Genomic DNA, 19,981 nt, shown 5'->3' with positions numbered 1-19,981 from the left:
GAAACAGATACAGAAAACAAACTAGGGGTTATCAGTGGGGAGAGGAAAGGGGGAGGGGCAAGATGGAGTTATGGAATAAGAGATATAAACCATTATGTATAAAGTAGTTAAGCAACAAGGATATATTGTATGGCACAGGGAATAGTAGCCATTATTTTGTAATAAGTTTTATTAGAGTATAATCTATAAAAATACTGAAACAATAAGCTGTATACCTGAAACTAATATATCAACTTAACTTCAATAAAAATATTTTTTAAATAAAAGGAACACTTGTATGCACACAGATAACAAAAATAAAATCTCTACATCATTTTTTTTTTGGCCATGCTGTGCAGCTTGCGCTATCTTAGTTTCCCAACCAGGGATCAAACCCGTGCCCCCTGCAGGGAAAGCATAGAGTCCTAACCACTGGACTGCCAGGGAATTCCCAAAGTCTCCACATCCTGACAGAAAAATAAATGTATTCCACTTATAAAATTAAAAAGTCAGGGGCATGTAGTTAATGTACAACATGATGACTATTGTTAATAATTCTGTATTGCATATTTGAAAGTTGCTAAGATAGTAGGTCTTAATAGTTCTTAACAGGAGGAAAAAAAATTGTAACTATGTATGAAGGATGTAGCTAGACTTATTGTGTTGATTTCACAAGAAGTTGACCCTTGCACATGTGTCTGAACTAGATGAGTCTACTTATAAACTAACATTTTTCAATAGTAAATACAGCACTACATGATTTGAGGCTAGGTATAAAGAATACTGAGGGTGAGCTATAAAGCTATATGTGAATTTTCCACCGTGTGTGTATATACAAAATTAAATCATTATACAGTACACTTGAAACTAATGATGTTATATGTCAATTACACATCAATGAAAAAAATGCACAGCAGAGTCCAAGCTTTAGCACATCATCTTTAACCCAACTACATGGTACTAATAAATGAAATATAACAAATAAAAAATAGAGAATCAAAGATGGGCTCAAAAGTAAAATAAATAGATTAGAAATGAATTGAGAATCTACGTGTTCAAAATTGCACCCCTGTACTGACTTCCAGCATGAGAGTGTAAAAAAGTCTACTGACCTGCTCCCGAAATGAAAAGTTAAAAGAACAAATGAACAAACAAATACCATTTAAAGGCTCTGAAAATGGTCCAAAAGGCAAAGAGCACATCAAGAAACATCTATTCCAGAAAATCTATGAAAATTTGGTTAAAAAAAAGGCTAGAGTGTGTGGTATTTAAACTAACACTGCTCTCTCCCTCTCTGCTCCAAGCAAGGCAGAGACTCCATTCTGGAGGGCTGCAGCCAATGACATGGGGTTCCCTCTCTCCCAAATTCCCAATCTGAGAACCTTCTACATATGTGAGGAGCAACATTCAACGTTTTTCATCCCATTGTCAACTACCTGGTGCAGAGGCTGAGTCCTTGGCAAGTGAAACAAGAAGTGAGGACTCCTCCAGCAACACCCCCCCACCGCCCAACTAATGGAATGGAGGCTCTATCTATCTTAGGTGTGGTGCATTGAAAATACTGGAGCCCGGATCACCTTTGCCCTGCACATAAGGCAGTGTTTCCACACTAGGAAAGACAATTTTTGTGTGGTCCAACTTACCAATCTTTTTTTTTTTTTTTGCAGTACACAGGCCTCTCACTGTTGTGGCCTCTCCCGTTGCGGAGCACAGGCTCCAGATGCACAGGCTCAGCGGCCATGGCTCACGGGCCCAGCCGCTCCACAGCATGTGGGATCTTCCCGGACCGGGGCACGAACCCGTGTCCCCTGCATCGGCAGGAGGACTCTCAACCACTGCGCCACCAGGGAAGCCCACCAATTTTTTCTTTTATGGTTCATATTTTTTTTTCTACACTGTTTACAAAATTTTTGCCTTTCCCAAGAATATGAAGTTATTCCCCTGTTTTCTCCTAGAAGCTTTATTACTTTACCATTTATATTTAGGTCTATGACCCATTTTGAACTTTTTGTGTCTGATGTTAAGGTAAAAGGCCATGATTTTTTGTGTGTGTGTGTCTATAAGAATATAAGTTCTCTATTTTGGCAAACAAATTCTCTCATGCTTGGAATTTATGATCTTTTGTTGATACTGTTTGGTATGAGTAGTAGTGGGCAATATTTAATATTCTTAAAGAATTAATCTAAGAACCATAATGCATCTTGAATACAATTGAGATGTATTGTTGGAAACATTCCATCAATGAGTTTTTCAGTCCCAGGATTGGTGTCATGAGACAAAGACCACAGATTGAAGGTCCCTCATAACTAGAGGCAAATGGCCATGCTGCTGGAGAGTAGTGAGGAACACTAGGACAATGGCCAAAATACCAGATGAGACAGACCAGCCCATACCTCAATGTACCCTACTGTAGGATTCCCAGTAACAGGAGAGGAGAAAAGTCACCTCAGTGACTTTTTTTTTTTAACCTCAATGTCTTTTGGGTTCTAACAAGAACCCAGCACAGGGACAGAGGCTTCTTGCCCCACATTCATAAGGACACATAAGTTTCCCCTACACCCAACACTATCTCAAGAATTAAGAGGTAGAAAGGGGGCCAAATGTCAGATGATTTATATTCCTGATGGAAAGTTTATTCATTGGATTGAGTAAACATATAGCAGAGAAAATTTTTTAATTGGAAAAGGTTAACTCTACCTGGTAAAATTTACCTTAGCAAAATTAAGAGCTATAGAACAAGATGAGATCATTTACAGAAAATAAAGTTACTGCACATAAGAATTGTGTTGTGCTGTATATTGTTTTTAGCTCTAACCTGGTAAGCATTGGTACAGTTAAGAGGTACACAGGCTCAGGATGTTTCACCCTAGGCAATAAAATCTATAAGCTGAATTGGTTACCTTGAAGCCCAATAGAGAGGGGAGGCTGAAGAAGCTTTTCCTTCAAACAGGTATCTGATGCTGTGCCAGGAAGTTTTAAGAATAACAACAGGAATGGAGTTGATGGGTCATTTCAGTTGAACTGTTCCCTGGTGGCTACAGTGGGCCTAGGACCACAGAGTGGAGAGACAGAATTTGCTCTGATAGTTGTCAACTAGAGAGCCTTTGCTATCGGCAGAGAACACTGATAATGGCTTTCAAACTTCCACAGAGTAATGCTTTCTTCCGATGAATTCTTATTCCAGGAAACCCAAAATATAAAAGAGATATGAAGGTTAAGAAGGTTATTTAGACAGTATCTATCTGCTTTCTTATAATATCCCTAAAGTAATTCCATAACACTTTGAAAATCACTGAGGGAAGTGCCAGTTCAAGACAGGTCAGCTGAACAGACACAACTAACTTGGGCTCTGATACAGTTTGGCTGGAATCTTTTGCCTCAGGCTAACATGCTGAGAATGGCTTCCTATAGAAAGTGAGCGATCTGCCTGGGAAACGTCTTCCTGGAAATAATATGGATGTTGAGGTCTAAAACAAAGACTGCTAGCTGTACCTGCAACATCCATTCTCCCTTTTGTCTTGTGAAGCACATGGTCACCTTGAATCAACATAACATTTCCTAGTACTTAATAGCAGGTAGTGTTAACCAAAGTTTCAGAAATGGAGACCTGATTGAAATAAAGACTGCAGCCTGGGAAACACAGGTTCAACAAACACTTGAATTGTGTTCTACCAGACTACAAAATGGGAGAGGCTTATAAAGGCAAAAAGTTGCAAGGCCACAGTTAATTATACGAGTTGTTTTTCAAGAATTATGATTAGAGCTGGCAAGAAGTGAGGGAGCTTGGTAAGCATGGATTGGTTGGGGTCTGAAATGGTTGCACAGTTACAAAGGGAGACCTTGAGATGATAAGGTTGCAGCTGGCAAGTGTTGTTCTGAATATGGCTGGTGGTGTCCTTGGGCCTGGAACATTTCAAAGAAAGTTCAAGTCCTCAGTGAAGCAGAGACCAGAGACCATATCCTCAATGGCCACCTGACCCCATTTTGTGTGCCCAAACTGTGATTACTCTATAATTTCAATCTGACATTAGTAGTTATGTGTGACTGTATGTCTAAGTACTGACATATAAGATATAAACAAAAATGGTGTGAGCAACTTCTGGCTGGGAAGTTCTTAAAGGACTATTCCTTCTGGCTGGAAGGTGGGCATAATGTCCAGAGTTAGAGCAGCCACTTTCATCGGTTGTAGATGGCACATATTGAGCTCAACAGAACCACAAAAATGTAGAAGCCTGGTTCACTGATGATTGGAAAACTAGTCCTGGGGTACCTACACTTATGTGTGTGAGAAATAAACTTCTATCTTGCTTAAACTGCTGTTATTTGGTTTTTAAAAATCACAAACAGGGCTTCCCTGGTGGTACAGTGGTTGAGAGTCCGCCTGCCGATGCAGGGGACACGAGTTCGTGCCCCAGTCCGGGAAGATCCCACATGCCGTGGAGCAGCTAGGCCCGCGAGCCATGGCTGCTGAGCCTGCGCATCCAGAGCCTGTGCTCCACAACGGGAGAGGCCACAACTGTGAGAGGCCTCCATACCGCAAAAATAAATAAATAAATAAATAAATAAAATAAAAATCACAAACAGCTAAATCTTAACATCTAAACAAATAAATGATATAGGAGAAAAGTATCACATAGCAAAGCTTGAGGTTACACTGTTCCTCTGAAAAAGATACAAAATTGACTGGGGGTTGCGGGGAGGGAGACAGAAAGACCAGGAGGGAAACTCTCCTCAAGAATAAAACCCGTCTTAGTTTAATAACTGTGAGAGACTTCAGCTTACCTTTCTATTTTCCACCCCTATATCCTTAAGGTAATTCTGACTAGGAAAAGCCCTATCTACTGACTCAGAGCCTCATTTTTCCCTCCTGTTTAGAAAACCTCCACTTACACAACTACAGGAAAAATTAATGCCATGATTTACTTTGAAATGCTTTTTAAAAAAAAAAGATAAATCAATGGCTCAACAGAAGATGAATATGTAAACAGCTATATGACAAAGCTAGTACACTATAATAAAATGTTAACAGGAGAGTCTAGGTAGTGAGGACACATGTCCACTGTACTATTATTTTAACTTTCTTTATGTTTGTATATATTCATGATAAAATATTGGAAGGAAAAACATTCTAGTTACCTCTAAAGTAATCAACATAACCCATTTTACAAAGACCTAAACAGAAAATCAGCGATCACCAGATATTCGCAGAAAATCAATCAAAGACAAGGATGACAATAAACAGAATAACCAACCTTAGAGGAAAGAGAGATGGTTGAGGAAACAGAAGAAAAGAATTTTCAGATGATATTGTAAACATAAAAGAACATTCTACTATGTAAAATAAGCAATCAGAAAATAAGAAATATTTCTTGAAAATTAAATATATTATATCTGAATATTTTTAAAAATTCAATGACGGAAAACCTATCTTGAACTTAAATAACACTAAGAGCTAAAACTTATTGAGTCCAAGTCACCATCACTGTTCATCTAGATGAACAAAATAGCCTCCCAAATTGTCTGCCTAGTTCTATACTGACCCCTTACAGTCAATTCTTAAAGCAGCCAGAGACCCTTTTACAATCAGATAGTGTCTCTCCTCTACTTACAGTGACTCCCCTTTTCATTCAGAGTAAAAAGTCTTAACAATAGCCTACATGATCCCTCATTCACACATCCCTCTTTCCTCTTGTACTACTCATTTTCTTCTTTCCAGCCACTTTGGCCCCCTTAGAACTGTTTGAACAAGCCAGGTATCTTCCAAACTTAGTGTTTTTGATCTAGTTTTTCCACCACAGATTAGTTTTGCCTGTTCTAGAATTTCATATAAATGAAATTATAACCAGCATACCTTTTTTGTGTGCAAGGCTTCTTTCACTCAGCTTAATATTCTGAGGTTCATTCATGTTGTTCCAGGTATTAGTGGCTTCTTCCTTTCCATTGTTTAGTAGCCTGTTGCATGAATATACAAAAATTTGTTTATGCCACTGTCTGATGGACACCTGGATTATTTATAGTTTGGGGCTATTGTAAATAAACTGCTATGAATATTCTTATATATTTTATCTATTGGCTTTTTACATTTCTTTGCATTTGTTTTAGTGGTTACTCTAAGTATTAAAATGTATATCCTTAACTTTCTATAGAGTATAAAGGTACATTCACTACTTACCCCATCCTGCCCTTTATGGTATAGCTAACTTTCATATGTACTATATAAGCCTTACTAGACAATGTTACAATTTTTGTATTTTAAAGTTATATGTATTTTAATGAAATTTAGAGGTAAAACATATATTTACTGAGATATTTGCTACTTTTGATGCTCTTTCTTCCTGAAGATTTGAATTGCCATTTGATTTTATTTCCCTTCCTTTAGCATTTCTTGTAGTGCAGATCTGCTTGTGATAAAGCCTTTTACCTATAACTTTTTATTTCACCACGCTTGAAGGATATTTCACTAGATACAGAATTCTGGATTGACTGTCTTTTTCTTTCAGCACTTCAAAAACGGTCCACTCTCTTCTGGCTTCCACTGTTTCTCATGAGAAGACCCAAGTTCTGATCATTTGGCTCACTGTTCTCCTATATGAATGTGTCATTTTATTCCTGCAGCTTTCAAGATTTTCTCTTTATTGCTGGTTCACAGAAGTTTGACTTTCTTGTGCATAGGTATGCTATTTTTGTGTTATATATGACCAAGTTCACTGACTCTATCTTCACAATCTCCATTCTTCTGTTAGGCCCATCAAGTGAATTTTAAAAAATTTCAGATATTTTGTTGTTTTGTAATAGAATTTCCATCTGGTTCTTTATTATAAATTTTACATCTCTGCTGAGAATTCCTGTATTTTCATTCATTGTGAGTATTCTTTTCCTTTAAGTCATTAAGTATAGTTATATACTTATAGCTCTTTAAGTCCTAATGATTCCAACAATGAATTAGCTTGGGATCAGTCTCTATTACTTGTCTTTTCTCTCTCTCTTAGGAGAACTCACAGAACTCATCATATAGTTGTACTCACAGCTCAGATTTACTATAGGAATGTAGTGTGTGTGTGTGTGTGTAAGAAAGAAAGCTCATTATAAGGATGCGGGAATATATCTTAAAAGCCCACTGACCATATTCAACATTAAATATATCAAGTTCCAGTGAATATTGGGAGGTGGAATAAGTTTCTGAGGGTATTTGGGAATAATCAGGTTGCCTACAATACAGACATCAGTGTATAACAGGATTAGAATGAAAAAGAGTTAAGAGTAAATTTTGTGCTTAAAGAAGTAATTGTGGAGAACCAGGAATAAAAGAGTTCAGGCTTCCCTGGTGGCGCAGTGGTTGAGAGTCCACCTGCCGATGCAGGGGACACGGGGTTTGTGCCCCGGTCCGGGAAGATCCCACATGCCGCACAGCGGCTGGGCCCATGAGCCATGGCCGCTGAGCCTGTGCATCCGGAGCCTGTGCTCCACAATGGGGGGGGCCACAACAGTGAGAGGCCTGCGTACCGCAAAAAAAAAAAAAAAAAAAAGAGTTCAGAATTGAGATATAAACTGGAAGGGAAAGTTCATAAAAGTACCAAGAAGAGATTGAAGAATTACTCAGTCCTAATATTCCAATGAGGAAGTACCATTTCAAACTTGAAAACATGATTTTTACATAATTATTTGACATAATGTTTTAAAATTCATAGTTTCCTTATTTATATTATACATACACACACATATTTATGTCATAATATGACATATATTGAATATGTGGTCCTTGGGGGTGGGGGAAATAAGCAGAAATCCTAATTTTTCTTGTAATACTACAATCTAAACCTTCTTTGTCAGATGTTTTACCCTACCCCTAGATTATAAGCTAGGCATGCATTATGGCTTTTCTGTTTACATTAGGATAATTTTGGAATGTCTCAGTCTTAGTTATTTGAAAATCCAATATGATCTAAATCATTTTAAATGTTTTCTATTCATTGCTTCTCTTTATTCTTTCTTTCTTTTTCTTTTGGTCTTCCACACTTTTTCTGCCTTCTCTGATTTTTTTTTTTTTTTTTTTTTTTCTTTTTGCGGTATGCGGGCCTCTCACTGTTGTGGCCTCTCCCGTTGCGGAGCACAGGCTCCGGATGCGCAGGCCCAGCGGCCATGGCTCACGGGCCCAGCCGCTCCGCGGCATATGGGATCCTCCCAGACCGGGGCACGAACCCGTATCCCCTGCATCGGCAGGCGGACTCTTAACCACTGCGCCACCAGGGAGGCCCCGCCTTCTCTGATTTTAATTAAACATTTTATATGATTCCAGTTTCCATCCTCTCTTAAGATACCAATTAAAACTTTTTTTTTGGATGTTCTAAAACGGTTGCCTTAGAATTTGCAATATACATTTACAACTTACCTAAGTCCACTTTCAAATAACACTATAATGCTTCATGGATAGTGAAATTACAAAGTATTTTCAATTTCTCCCTCCTGTCCTTTATAACACTACTGTCATTCATTTCACTTACCCATAAGCTATAATCAAAGAACACAATGTTGATATTATTTTGAACAGTGTTATCTGTTACATTAATTAAGAAAAGTTTAAAAAAATATTTTACCTTCATTTATTCCTTCTCAGAAACACTTTCTTCATGTAGATCCAAATTTCTGATGTATAACATTTCTATCTCTTTGAAGAACTTCTTTTAACATTTCTTGCAGGGCAAGTCCACTGGTGACAATTTCCCTCAATTTTTGTTTGTCTGAGAAAGTCTTTATTTTTCCTCTATTTTCTAAGGATAATTTCACTGGATATCAAATTCTAGGTCTTCAAGACTTTAAATATATCATTCCATTTTCTTTTTGCATAGTTTCTGAAGAAAAGTTCAATGTAATTCATCTTATTTTTTCTCTGTAGGCAACATTGGTTGTTTTCTCCCCTCTGACCTCTTTCAAGATTTTCTCATAGCCTTTCATTTTCTGCTGTTTGATTATATATGCCCAAGTGTAATTTTTTAGTATTTATCCATTTTAGAGTCCTCTAAGCTTCCTGGAACTGTGGGTTTTAATCTGTCATTAATTTTGGAAAATTCTGTCCTTACTTGAAATAGTTCCTTTGTTCCTTTTCTCTCTTCTCCTTCTAGCATTCCCACTATGCATACGTTAAACTTTTTGTAATTTCCCTACTTTTCTTGGATATTGTTTCATCTTTTTCATTCTTTTTTTCTTTTCAGTTTTGGAAGTTTCTATTGACATATCCTCACTCTAGATTCCTTCCTTGGTTGTGTCCAGTCTACTTATGTGCCTACCAAAGGTGTTTTTCATTTCAGTTCCTGTGTTTTGGATTTCCAGCATGTCCTGTTGATTCCTTCTTAATGTTTTCATCTCTCTGCTTAGTGTCCCCTTCTGTTTCTGCATGTTGTCCACTTTCCTTCCACTTCAAAGGTTAGAGTGGTCTGGAGTTGAGTATTTTCATTCCACTAGGTTGGTAACCCCCCAGTTGGTTAGGCTCTGGTAAAATAGTCTCCCTTAAAGGCAGATTCTATTAAGGAAAATAGAGAGCTCTGGGTATATTTGAAAATGCTCACTTTTCCTCTCCCACTGTCAAAAGAGAATTTTTATCTGATTTTCAAAGTGAGAAGCTGGTAGGTCTCCTGGAGGTAGCAGTCACAAAAGTGTGCCCCGCCCCAAGCAATGGAACCACTTGGAGTTTTAATTCTCAAATTAGTCCATGAGTTTTAATGCCTAAAGTAGTCCACAGAGAGCTTCTGGAAATTCATCTATTACAAGTGGAGACTAGATTGTAGAAAAGTAAGAACAGAAGCGTGTAGAACAATTAAGAAACAATTAGAGCATCCAGTGAGGACTAGCATAGTAGTTGTAGAGGTGGTGAGAATTGGTTAGATTTAGGATACCTTTTGAAAAGAGCCAATAGATTTTGCTGAGGGACTGACTGGATGTGAAACTTGAGAGAAAGAAGAATCAAACTATGACCTGAACAATTCTAAGAATCAATATGCCATTTACTGAGATGTAAAGATATGCAACAGGAAGAGGGAAACAGGTTTTGGAAACAGAAAATAGTTTGAAATGCATGTTAAATATCCTAGTAGATATGTTGACTAAGAAGTTACATACGTTAGTATAGAAATCAAAGAAATCATGGCTGGAAATGGTTATTTGGAAGCCATCAGCATAGTGATGCTATATAAAAGACAGTGAGGGAAAGAATGAGATTACCTGCGGAATAAAGGTGGCTAAAGAGGGGAAGAGAGCTGGGACACGCTAAGAAATGAGGCAGGGTCTAGCAAAGAAGAATCAAAAGAGCTCTGTGAGTTCACAAAAGTCAAATGAAGAAAGCGTTTCAAGTCTCAAAAAGGAGGATGTGATGAACTGTGTCAAATGCTGGTGAATGGTTAAGCAAGATGAAAACTAAGTGTTGCCCCTTGGATTTATCAGGATTGTTTAAATTACAGATATCTACAAACTCCCTTTTCATGAAAACATATAAACTAGCTAAGAGGTCTCACATTCAAGTGTGCGTAAGAATTAAAGACCTAGAGTTTATACTTAACATCACGTATCCTGCACTTTGTGGGCCACTTAGGGGATTTTCATGAGTAATTTTTACTCTCAGGGATTTTTACCGTAAAGGCTGAGTTTAGATCCAACCCACTGTTAGCGATGTGATCCTAGCTTTACACAGCTGTTTCCAATCTATCCTATTAGCAGTCAGTAGATACGAAAATGAGTACCTACTTCACTTAAGTCATTACTTACAGGTAAATTTAATCTTCTAAATCTAGACTTTTCCACCCTCTGTCTTTTCTGGAGTTGAAGGGACCAGGTGAAGCGGGATAAACCATGTGTGGGAGAGTGAGCAATTAGTGGCATGGGCACTCTCCCAACTGTTTTTAAACTCCGCTTGGAGAACGAGGCTTCACGGTGGCCCCATACTCTGAAGTTACCCAGGAAGGGGTGTCCCTTACTTCAGAAGAAAGGGCGAAGGAAAGGCGAAGAGAGCCCACAGGGACATAACAGGACAATCCCTCCCTCCCGCACGCCTCTCTCTCCCTGCTCACCTACCGCCACAAGAACCGAACCAGCGACCACGCCCCGCCTCCTTCCGGCTTGTCGCGGCCGCCGCCGACGTGAGCGCAATGACGTTTCAGTCTCCTGCGGACCCCGGAAGTGCAACTGGAACTTGTTCGGGGCGCGGATCCGGAGAGGGAAAGTCGTAACAACCGCACGAGGGAGTTCGGCTGGCGAGCTGGAAGGCCACGCCTCCTCCCGCCTCCCCCCACAGCCCTGTAGCTGGGGGCAGAGCTCAGGTAGGACCTGCGTTTGCCGGGTTGTGAACTCCCGGGGGGCAGGCCCGGGCCGGAATCTGAGGAAGAGGCTGGCCTTGGTTCGTCTCGGGCGGGGGTCGCTGGCGCCGCGTTTCCTGCGGACACTTCTGCCCTGTGTACAGGACCCCGCTGATGGGCCGCTTACACCTGCCATTTCCACTTCCGAGGCGGGGCAGGACACGTGTGTTCCCTGGATGAGTCTCCTTACTCTTGGACGTTTGGGGTTCCGGGAGCTTAGAGACTGTAGCGTAATGGGCCTTTCTAAGCTTTCTCAGGTGGGGAGGTTTGGTGGTTCTCTGGTTGAAGATTTTTCTACGAAAATGATCATCACCTACCAAACCTTTACCAGAAGACATTCGCTGTAGACAGAAGATTAAAGTGCAGTTATAAAATGCTCCCCAAACTTGTAACATTCATGGGCGCTGGTGGGACATTTCACTGGGATGAATTCTTAATTGAATACTTTTGACTTTGAAATAAAGTTAGGTATATTTTGGCGGCAGTCTTCTCTTTCCCTCATCCAGAGATTTAACATATTCTTCTAGTGCTCCAGAGCGTGTATTTGTTATGCCAAGTAATTGGTTACTTAATTTTTGGCTATATTTATTGACAGTCTTGTTGCCTTTGTCTGTTTCCCCAAATCCTCTGAAAAGTTGCAGAGGGAAAATCCTTTGGTTTTCAGGCTAGCGAGTGCCTTGTACCATTTATCAAAACAGGTGAAATGTGATGCAATCCACGGTATCTTTTTGTCTTAAAGCGGTGTTAGGGGTGTATTCTTCGTGCTTGTTTTTTATCCCTCATTGTGAGGGACAGATATACTGTATTCATTTGATGTATTTAGAAAATAAGTCAGGCAGCAGTTTTTTGACATACTGGTACCAGGCTTCTATCTGACTCTTTAAGTGTTCCTTCCACTTAAGCCTAAACCAGGAATGCTCTGGATGGCTTAGAAGCAGTGGCTGTTGTGAAGCTGGTAAATGGTAGAACAGCACCAACACCAAGAGGGCAGCATGACCTATGAAACCGTAACCATGCACCCACTCATTCCATTAACAGGTATTTATGGGCCTACTTCAGTGTGCCAGGTGGTGTTCTAGTTGCTGGGCTTCCAATAGTGAACAAAATGGGCAGTCTTTGTTCTGAAATTTACACTGTAGCGGATAGAGAAGGACAGTTAGCAAGTAGATATATCAAGTAGTGATAAGGACTATGAAGAAAAATAAAGCACATTGAGGGGAGAGAGAATGATGGAGGATGCTGTTTTAAATAGGGTGGTCAAAACCTGCCTCTCTGATAAGAGGAGTTTTGAGTAGAGATCTGCATGAAATCAGAGAGTGAGCTCTGCAGGTATGTGGGTATGTGTTTTAGGCTAGGAAAAGGCCCTGAGGCAGGAATGCATTGGTATATCTTGGAATAGCAAGGATATAGGCATCAGTGTTTAAAAATCTCAGGAATATTTACTCAGTGTTTTGTGTGAGCCTGAGAGATCTTTTTTATTGACAGCCTGTTTTTCTCAGCTTTCCCAGACAGACCTCTATGAGGATAATCTGATGTCTTCAGATATGTAGAGATGTTTCCAAGCTTTTCATTAGTGCAAACAAAATTAAGCACTATTTACTCAGTTGAACATAACTTGAGCTGTCTGTTTTAGGGTCAGATTGGGTTTGTACAGTGGCCGTGGATAACTAAGTAGCAAGTGAAATAAGCTAACTTACGTCAACTTCACTTTTCATTCCTTTTTTTTAAAATTGTGGTAAAATATACATAACATAAAATTAGTCATTTTAACCATTTTTAAGTGTACATTTCAGTGGAATTAAGTACATTCACATTGTTATGCAGCTGTCACTACCATCCATTTCCAGATCTTTTCATCTTTCCCAGCTGAAACTCCATACCCATTAAACATTAACTCCCCATTCCCCTCTCTCCTCAGCACTGGGCAACCACTAATCTACTTTCTCTTTGAATTTTCTGTTTCTGGTCTAGATACCTCATATAAGTGGAATCATATGACATTTGTCCTTTTTTCACTGGCTTATTTTGCTTAGCATAGTGTCTTCAAGGTTCATGTATGTTGTAGCATGTGTTAAAATGTTCTTCCTTTTTTTTGTGGTACGCGGGCCTCTCACTGTTGTGGCCTCTCTGGTTGCGGAGCACAGGCTCTGGACGCGCAGGCTCAGCGGCCATGGCTCACGGGCCCAGCCGCTCCGCGGCATGTGGGATCTTCCCAGACTGGGACACGAACCTGTGTCCCCTGCATCAGCAGGCGGACTCTCAACCACTGCGCCACCAGGGAAGCCCATGTTCTTCCTTTTTAAGGCTGAATAATATTCCATTGTATATATAGACTACAATTTGTTTATCCATTCATTTGTCTGTGAATGCTGGGGTTGCTTCCACCTTTTGGCTATTTTGAATAATGCTGCTATGAACATGAGTGTGCAGATATCTGCTTGAGTCTTCTGCTTTAATTCTTTTGGTTATATACCCAGGAGTGGAAGTGCTAGATCATGTGTTAATTCTATGTTTATTTTTTTAAGTATTGACGTATTATTAACAACAATGGCTACACTATTTTACATTCCTACTGGCAATGCATGGAGACTCCATTTTCTCTGCATCGTCACCAACACTTCTCCACGTCCTCACCAAGCACATTTTCTCTCTTATTATTTTTTTTAATAATAGCCATCCTAATGGGTGTGAAGTAGTATCTTGGTGGTTTTGACTTCCCTACTGGTTGGTGATATTAAGCATCTTTTCATGATATTAAGCATCTTTTTGGCCATATGTATATCTTCTTTGGAGCACTATTCATTTAAGATCTGATTTTTTTTTTTTTTTTTTTTTTTTTTGGCTGTGCCACATGGCTTGTGGGATCTCAGTTCCCAGGGATTGAACCTGGGCCATGGCAGTGTAAGCCCAGAATCCTAACCACTAGACCGCCAGGGAACTCCCCTTAAGGTCTGATCTTAATAGAAAATTTTGCAGGTTTTTTTGGGTAAATTTTTTAAGGGTTAAGAAAGTAGCCACCTTGTCTTCTGTTACTTTTTTAACCCTAAAATACTGTAGTTGTAAAAACTTAAATTGTCTGTAGACCAAGTATCTGCAGTAACTCCAAAGTTAGAAGTAAAAGAAACCATAAAGCATATTTTGTAACAGTGAATGAACCTCTGGATATCAGACTGTGATGAAAAGAGTTCTGAAAAGCCAAAGATCATCCCCACCTGCTTTGATTCTTTTTTATTTAGAAGGAAAGGAGTGTATCAGTTGGTTGACTATGGCTGTGAAGTAGATCTCTTTTTTTCTGGTAGCTGAGAAGAGCAGGAAAAGAGATAAAAATGATGGAGAAACAGAAAAAGAAGTGTTAGCAGTTGGATGTAGCTAGATGGAGAATGGCAAAGGAGATCAGTAACAGTAATGGACCGTAAGCACCAGAACTGACAGCAGAAGAGGGGGACCTGGCAACAAAGTGACAGAAAGTAATATAGCTCTACAGAGTGGAATGGGATGGGGGACAGGGTGAAAGTGCACATCACCGGCTGTATCTCAGCATGTGGTTCTGAAGTCAGCCACCTGGCCTTAAGTGATTCAATAAGACCTACTGTATACCAAGTAACATATGTCGGTTCATCTGGTTCAGCAGTTAGTATTTGGAGGGTGTGCAGTGTATACAGTCCTACAGAAGTAAACTAAGTTGTTCAGACCATGTATCACATCATTTCCAACCATAGAGTAATGAGGTTTGAGTAATTTAATGAGTAATGTGTAATTTAACAGTGTTCAGCATTGTTAAGAAAAATTTTTTTAGATTATCTGTTTAAGAGAGGAAGGAATTTTTTTATTCAGAATGGCTGATGACCCATTAGTGCAAGGTTACGCATTTTTTTTTTTTAACTATTGAATGTTTTGTACCCTATTCTTTATTAAATACTCTTTGGGTACTGCATTTAGCTAACTGTTTCAGTTATAAAGCTTATTTAAGTTGATTACTTTGCTTTGATTTAAAGTAATGAATGAAAAATTGTACCACATTTTTGCTTATCACTCTTTGACAAATTAAAATTGATTAATTTGCTACAGATGAAGTAGCAGATGACTAACTTGCTTAACATTTTACAGCTAACTTAAAGATAATTTAGAGGTAATAGTGCTGTGCTGCTTTCTCTGATATTGTATTCTTATCTCCTTTTTTTGAGAACAGTTCATTTTTTTAATATAGATACTACAATATAGATAACAGATAATTTTTACTGTAGGGAAAAATATCACTGTGAAGACAGATCATTGAAGCAAAGCATTTATTGTATGTTTGTTTCCATTTCTTTATAGCAGATTGAATATTTTAAGTGTGGTCTAGGTTGATAATATACTTAGGGTTGATTTGCTCAGAGGTTAGAGAGGTGCTAATAAGACTAAGATTGTGGATTTGGGCCTTGTAAGGCCCTTTAATAGCTAATTAAGGGAATGACAGCAACTAATACCCAACATTGTAACTGCCAATGGGTGTGGGATGTGGCTACTATTCCTATCCCCTGCTAATCACATTGCCATTATCTGTGATAGGTATAAGAAAACAACATGAAAGATACTATATGTGGCTCAACAGATACAGTATCTCTATTTAAAAAACAATTTGGAGTTAATATCCAAGGTAGTGAAGGAGTGTGATACCCTTTTCATTTACAAAGCATAGCTTAGTTTTGTGTGCTTTGTTTTAGAACATGGAACAAGCTAGAATTGTGACCAAGTTTATAACTCGAGGTGATGCAGTTTAAGAAGTTGAAAAGTTTGATTAATTGATAGGTGAGATGCTCTCTTGATTTGAATTACCCCATTCTTCTTGATATCATCGTTTTTGTCTATAATATGGAAATGACTGTTACTAACTCAAGTAGTTCGGGAATTAATCAATCATCTTGGTCCATTTGGTTTAATACCCTTTAATATAGTTGGAGTATTTATCTTAAATGGTAATATCCAGGAATTGGTTGGGTGGCAGAGAGGAGAGGAAGGATCAGATCAGGAGGTAAAGGAAGTATTGGCAGTAAAGAAAGGGGGTTTGTCAACAAGTATTAGCTGAATGGGGATTGGGCACTGGTCTCGAAAGAGATGGGGAGAAGGGAGGGATAAAGGAACAGAGAAGGGCCCAAGATCTACATGAACTGAAATATGAGACAAGGAAAACAGGGCAATAGTTAGGCAGGGTTTCAGTTATCTGAATCAGTAAAAGATGGATACCTAGTCATAAGACAGTCTGGACCCCATACTTGAGGATCTTACGTGCTGGTTGGGGTGTCTGCTATAAAGACAAGACTTCAGCAAAATTTTTTGTATTATGATAGAAGTATGTATAGGATGGTATGGGAGAGGCACAGTGCCTTACCTGGGGTTATTGAAAGGCTTTGTGGAGAAAATGCTACCTAAGTTGAAAACTTAAGGATGAGTCATTTAAAAATAAAGTGGATGGGCTTCCCTGGTGGCGCAGTGGTTGAGAATCTGTGTGCCAATGCAGGGGACACAGGTTCGGGCCCTGGTCTGGGAAGATCCCACATGCTGCGGAGCAACTAGGCCCATGAGCCACAACTACTGAGCCTGCGTGTCTGGAGCCCGTGTGTCTGGAGCCCGTGCTCTGCAGCAAGAGAGGCCGCGATAGTGAGAGGCCCGCGCACCGCGATGAAGAGGGGCCCCCGCTTGCCGCAACTAGAGAAAGCCCTTGCACAGAAATGAAGACCCAACACAGCCAAAAATAAATAAATAAATAAATAAATTTAAAGTGATAAATCTAAGAGATTTTTTTTTTTTTAAAGTGGGAAGGCTCTCTAGACAGAAGAAATAGCTCTCAGCAGTCTGGTATTTGTAAAACACTAAAAGGAATTTGCAACTATTAGAGCAGAGAGTTTGATTGTAATGAGAGATTGATTTGGAGAAAGAGATAGGAACCAAGTCATGGGGGGAGGGGCAGAGGATGTGAGGAGAACATTGTATAGTTTGATAAGGGGCCTGGACTTGCCTCTTTAGGCAGTAGGAACTATTGAATGGTTTCTCTTGTCTCCTGTAGGGTAAAGGATTTAACCTTGACCCAAAAGAGGTCTGGCCTTTGCCCTCAGCTTCTGGATGGTAACCTCTAGTATTTTTGTTTTCCTTGGAGCTTTGGGTCATATTGTCTAACAGTGTGATTTAGGGTAGGGGCTGCCTGTAGCCAAAGAGAGTATGTGACTTAGGGTAGGGGCTTTGGGTCCCTTGGTATCAGTTGACCTGGAAACTGAGATCAACCATGTGGGCAGTCATTCAGTCATGCCTGTGTAATGGAGCCCCAATAAAACTCTGAACACCATGTCTCCTGTGAGCTTTCCAGGTTGACAATAGTCCGTGCATATTATGACATATAGTTAGCAAGAGAACAACATGTCCATAACTTCACAGAGAGAGGACATCAGCAGCTCTCTGTTTGGTACTCTCCTGAACTTTGTCCGATATGCTTTTTCCCTTCCCTGATGTTAATCTGTATTAATTTTCCTGTGGTAAACTATAATCATGAGTATAACAGTTTTCAGTGAGTTCTTTGGGTCTTCCTAGTGAATTATCAAGCCTGACGGGGCTTTGGGAGTCCTTTGAACTTGTAATTGGTGTTAGAAGTGGAGGTTATCTCTTGTGCTCACTGTGCCATCTAACTGTAGTTGACCAAAACCTTTCACATCTCCTTTCTCTGTTTCTTCCTTCCTCTGATTAGGGATAAAAGTGGCTTTAGCATTTGAAATCAGGGCCAAGTGAACTGATGATGTTGAAGCACCCTATCTTCTAAGATTGAGGCTGTTTGGAAAAGTATCAAGAATGTTATAACACAAATGTTCCTAAACATGATGTTACCCCTTGATACTTTCTAATTGCTGTGGACTCAGTTGCATTCTCTCATAATTCGTATGTTGAAGCCCTAACCCCCCAAAAGTAATTAAGGTTAAATGAGGTCATATGGGTGGGACCCTGATCTGATAGGATTGGTGTCTTTCTATGAAGAGACACCTGAGATCTCACTTAATTTCCCTCTCTCTCATGTTAGGACACAGCAACAAGGTGACTGTCTAAAAGCCAAGAAGAAAGTTCTCACCAAAAGCCAACCCTGCCAGACCTTGATCTGAGATTTCTGGCCTTCAGAACTGCGAGAAAATAAAGTTCTGTTGTTTGAGCCACCCCGGTATTTTGTTATGGCAGCTGGAGCAGACTAATACACCAGTTCATGACTGATCTTTTTTCTTTTTCTTAATCAGCGGTTGGGTTCTGTGTGCGCTAGTGGAAGAATGTTAAGAGTTCGATGAACTCAGTTTTCCATAGACCCACTTTAATGTTGAATCACCTGAAATTGTTCAAAAACTTGTAACAAAGAAAGGCCTCAAAGAGGACTTTTAGATTACACACCATCTAAAGTGATTGAGCAAAAATGTTGGTACATGGAAGTAGAAGAAAGGAAGAAGGAAAAATGGAATGAAAAATGATAGGTGGTAGGGTCTTTCCTGTAGGTTGGATTCTGGCCTGAACTTTATACAGGATGGCTCTAGGTTTGGTTCTAGGATCCAACAAAGTTGGTTTTACTGGAGACCATTTTGGACCTCTTTCGTCCACCATCAAAGCATTTTTGTTCTGTAGCCTGTTCTTTTAGGGTCTTTTCCTACTTTTTTCTAGGTGACTAATATGATAAAATCAATTCATGCTAATGTATTTCACAGGTAATTGTAAGAGTATTATTGTTTATAGGTAATATTTCATTATTTTGAAATAGTGTGAGTGATTTAATGGTGAAATTTAATCTGCATAGGAATACTGCAAGTACTTCTAAGAAACTAGATGACTCCATTTTATCATTGAAAACATCCTAGCATCATACAGATTAGTTTCACTTCCCTAAAAAATCCTCTCTATTATGCATATTCAGCCATCCTTCCTCCCTAACCCCTGGCAACCACTGATCTTTTTAGTCTCCATAGTTTTCCCTTTTCCAGAATATCATATAGTTGGAATCGTGCAGTATGCAGGCCTTTGCTGGTTGGCTTCTTTCACTTAGTAATATACTTTTAAGTTTCCTCCCTGTCTTTTCATGGCTGGATAGTTTTTTTTTTTTTTTTTTTTTTTTTTTTTTTGAGTGCTGCTGAATAATATTCTTTTGTATGGATGTACCGCAATTGATTTATTCATTCACCTACTGAAGGACACCTTTGTTGTTTCTAAGCTTGGCAGTAATGAATAAAGTTGCTCTTAATATCTGTATGCAGATTTTTGTGTGGACATAAGTTTTCAAGTAATTTGGGTAAATACCAAGGAGCATGATCCTGGATCGTATGGTGAGAATATGTTTAACTTTGAAAGAAACTGCCAAATTGTCTTCCAGCATAGCTGTATCATTTTGCATTCTCACCAACAATGAGTGAGAGTTCTTGTTGCTCCATATCCTTGCCAGCATTTGGTGTTGTCAGTGTTAAGGATTTTAGCCATTCAGATAGGTGTGTAGTGGTATCCCATTGTTGTTTTAATTTGAAATTCCTTAGTGACATGATGTTGAATGTCTTTTTGTAAGCTTATTTTCCATCTGTATATCTTCTTTGATGAGGTGTCTGTTCAGGTCTTTTGCCCATTTTTTAATTGGGTTGTTTTCTTATTGTTGAGTGTTAAGAGTTCTTCAC

The 19,981-nt window shown here is 39.2% G+C and overlaps 1 protein-coding gene and 1 long non-coding RNA gene across 9 annotated transcripts in view; one reads left to right on the top strand and one right to left on the bottom strand.

Annotated features, from left to right (window-relative positions):
* The window catches only part of LOC132486243 (uncharacterized), a 57,031-nt gene extending 45,891 nt beyond the window's left edge, over positions 1-11,140 (bottom strand). Inside the window, exons 1-2 of one of the 4 annotated variants that reach the window (XR_009531462.1) lie at positions 11,037-11,140; positions 5,831-5,931 (exon numbers count right to left, since the gene is read on the bottom strand). This is a non-coding gene — a long non-coding RNA (uncharacterized LOC132486243). Of the gene's footprint in view, positions 1-5,830; positions 5,932-8,573; positions 9,431-11,036 lie in introns of those variants that run through there. The other 3 variants (XR_009531461.1, XR_009531459.1, XR_009531460.1) reach the window with 3 other exon arrangements.
* Positions 11,141-11,143: 3 nt separating this feature from the next.
* The window catches only part of ARB2A (ARB2 cotranscriptional regulator A), a 436,918-nt gene continuing 428,080 nt past the window's right edge, over positions 11,144-19,981 (top strand). For all 5 annotated transcript variants that reach the window (XM_060093155.1, XM_060093158.1, XM_060093157.1 and 2 more), the window contains exon 1: positions 11,144-11,285. The gene's annotated coding sequence lies outside the window, so the exon portion shown is untranslated. The remainder of the gene's footprint in view (positions 11,286-19,981) is intronic.

Source organism: Mesoplodon densirostris, chromosome 3, assembly GCF_025265405.1.
Source record: "Mesoplodon densirostris isolate mMesDen1 chromosome 3, mMesDen1 primary haplotype, whole genome shotgun sequence".
Taxonomy (NCBI): Eukaryota; Metazoa; Chordata; class Mammalia; order Artiodactyla; family Ziphiidae; genus Mesoplodon; species Mesoplodon densirostris.
The sequence above is the reverse complement of the archived record's forward strand: the minus strand, read 5'-3'. Positions and strand labels throughout refer to the sequence as shown.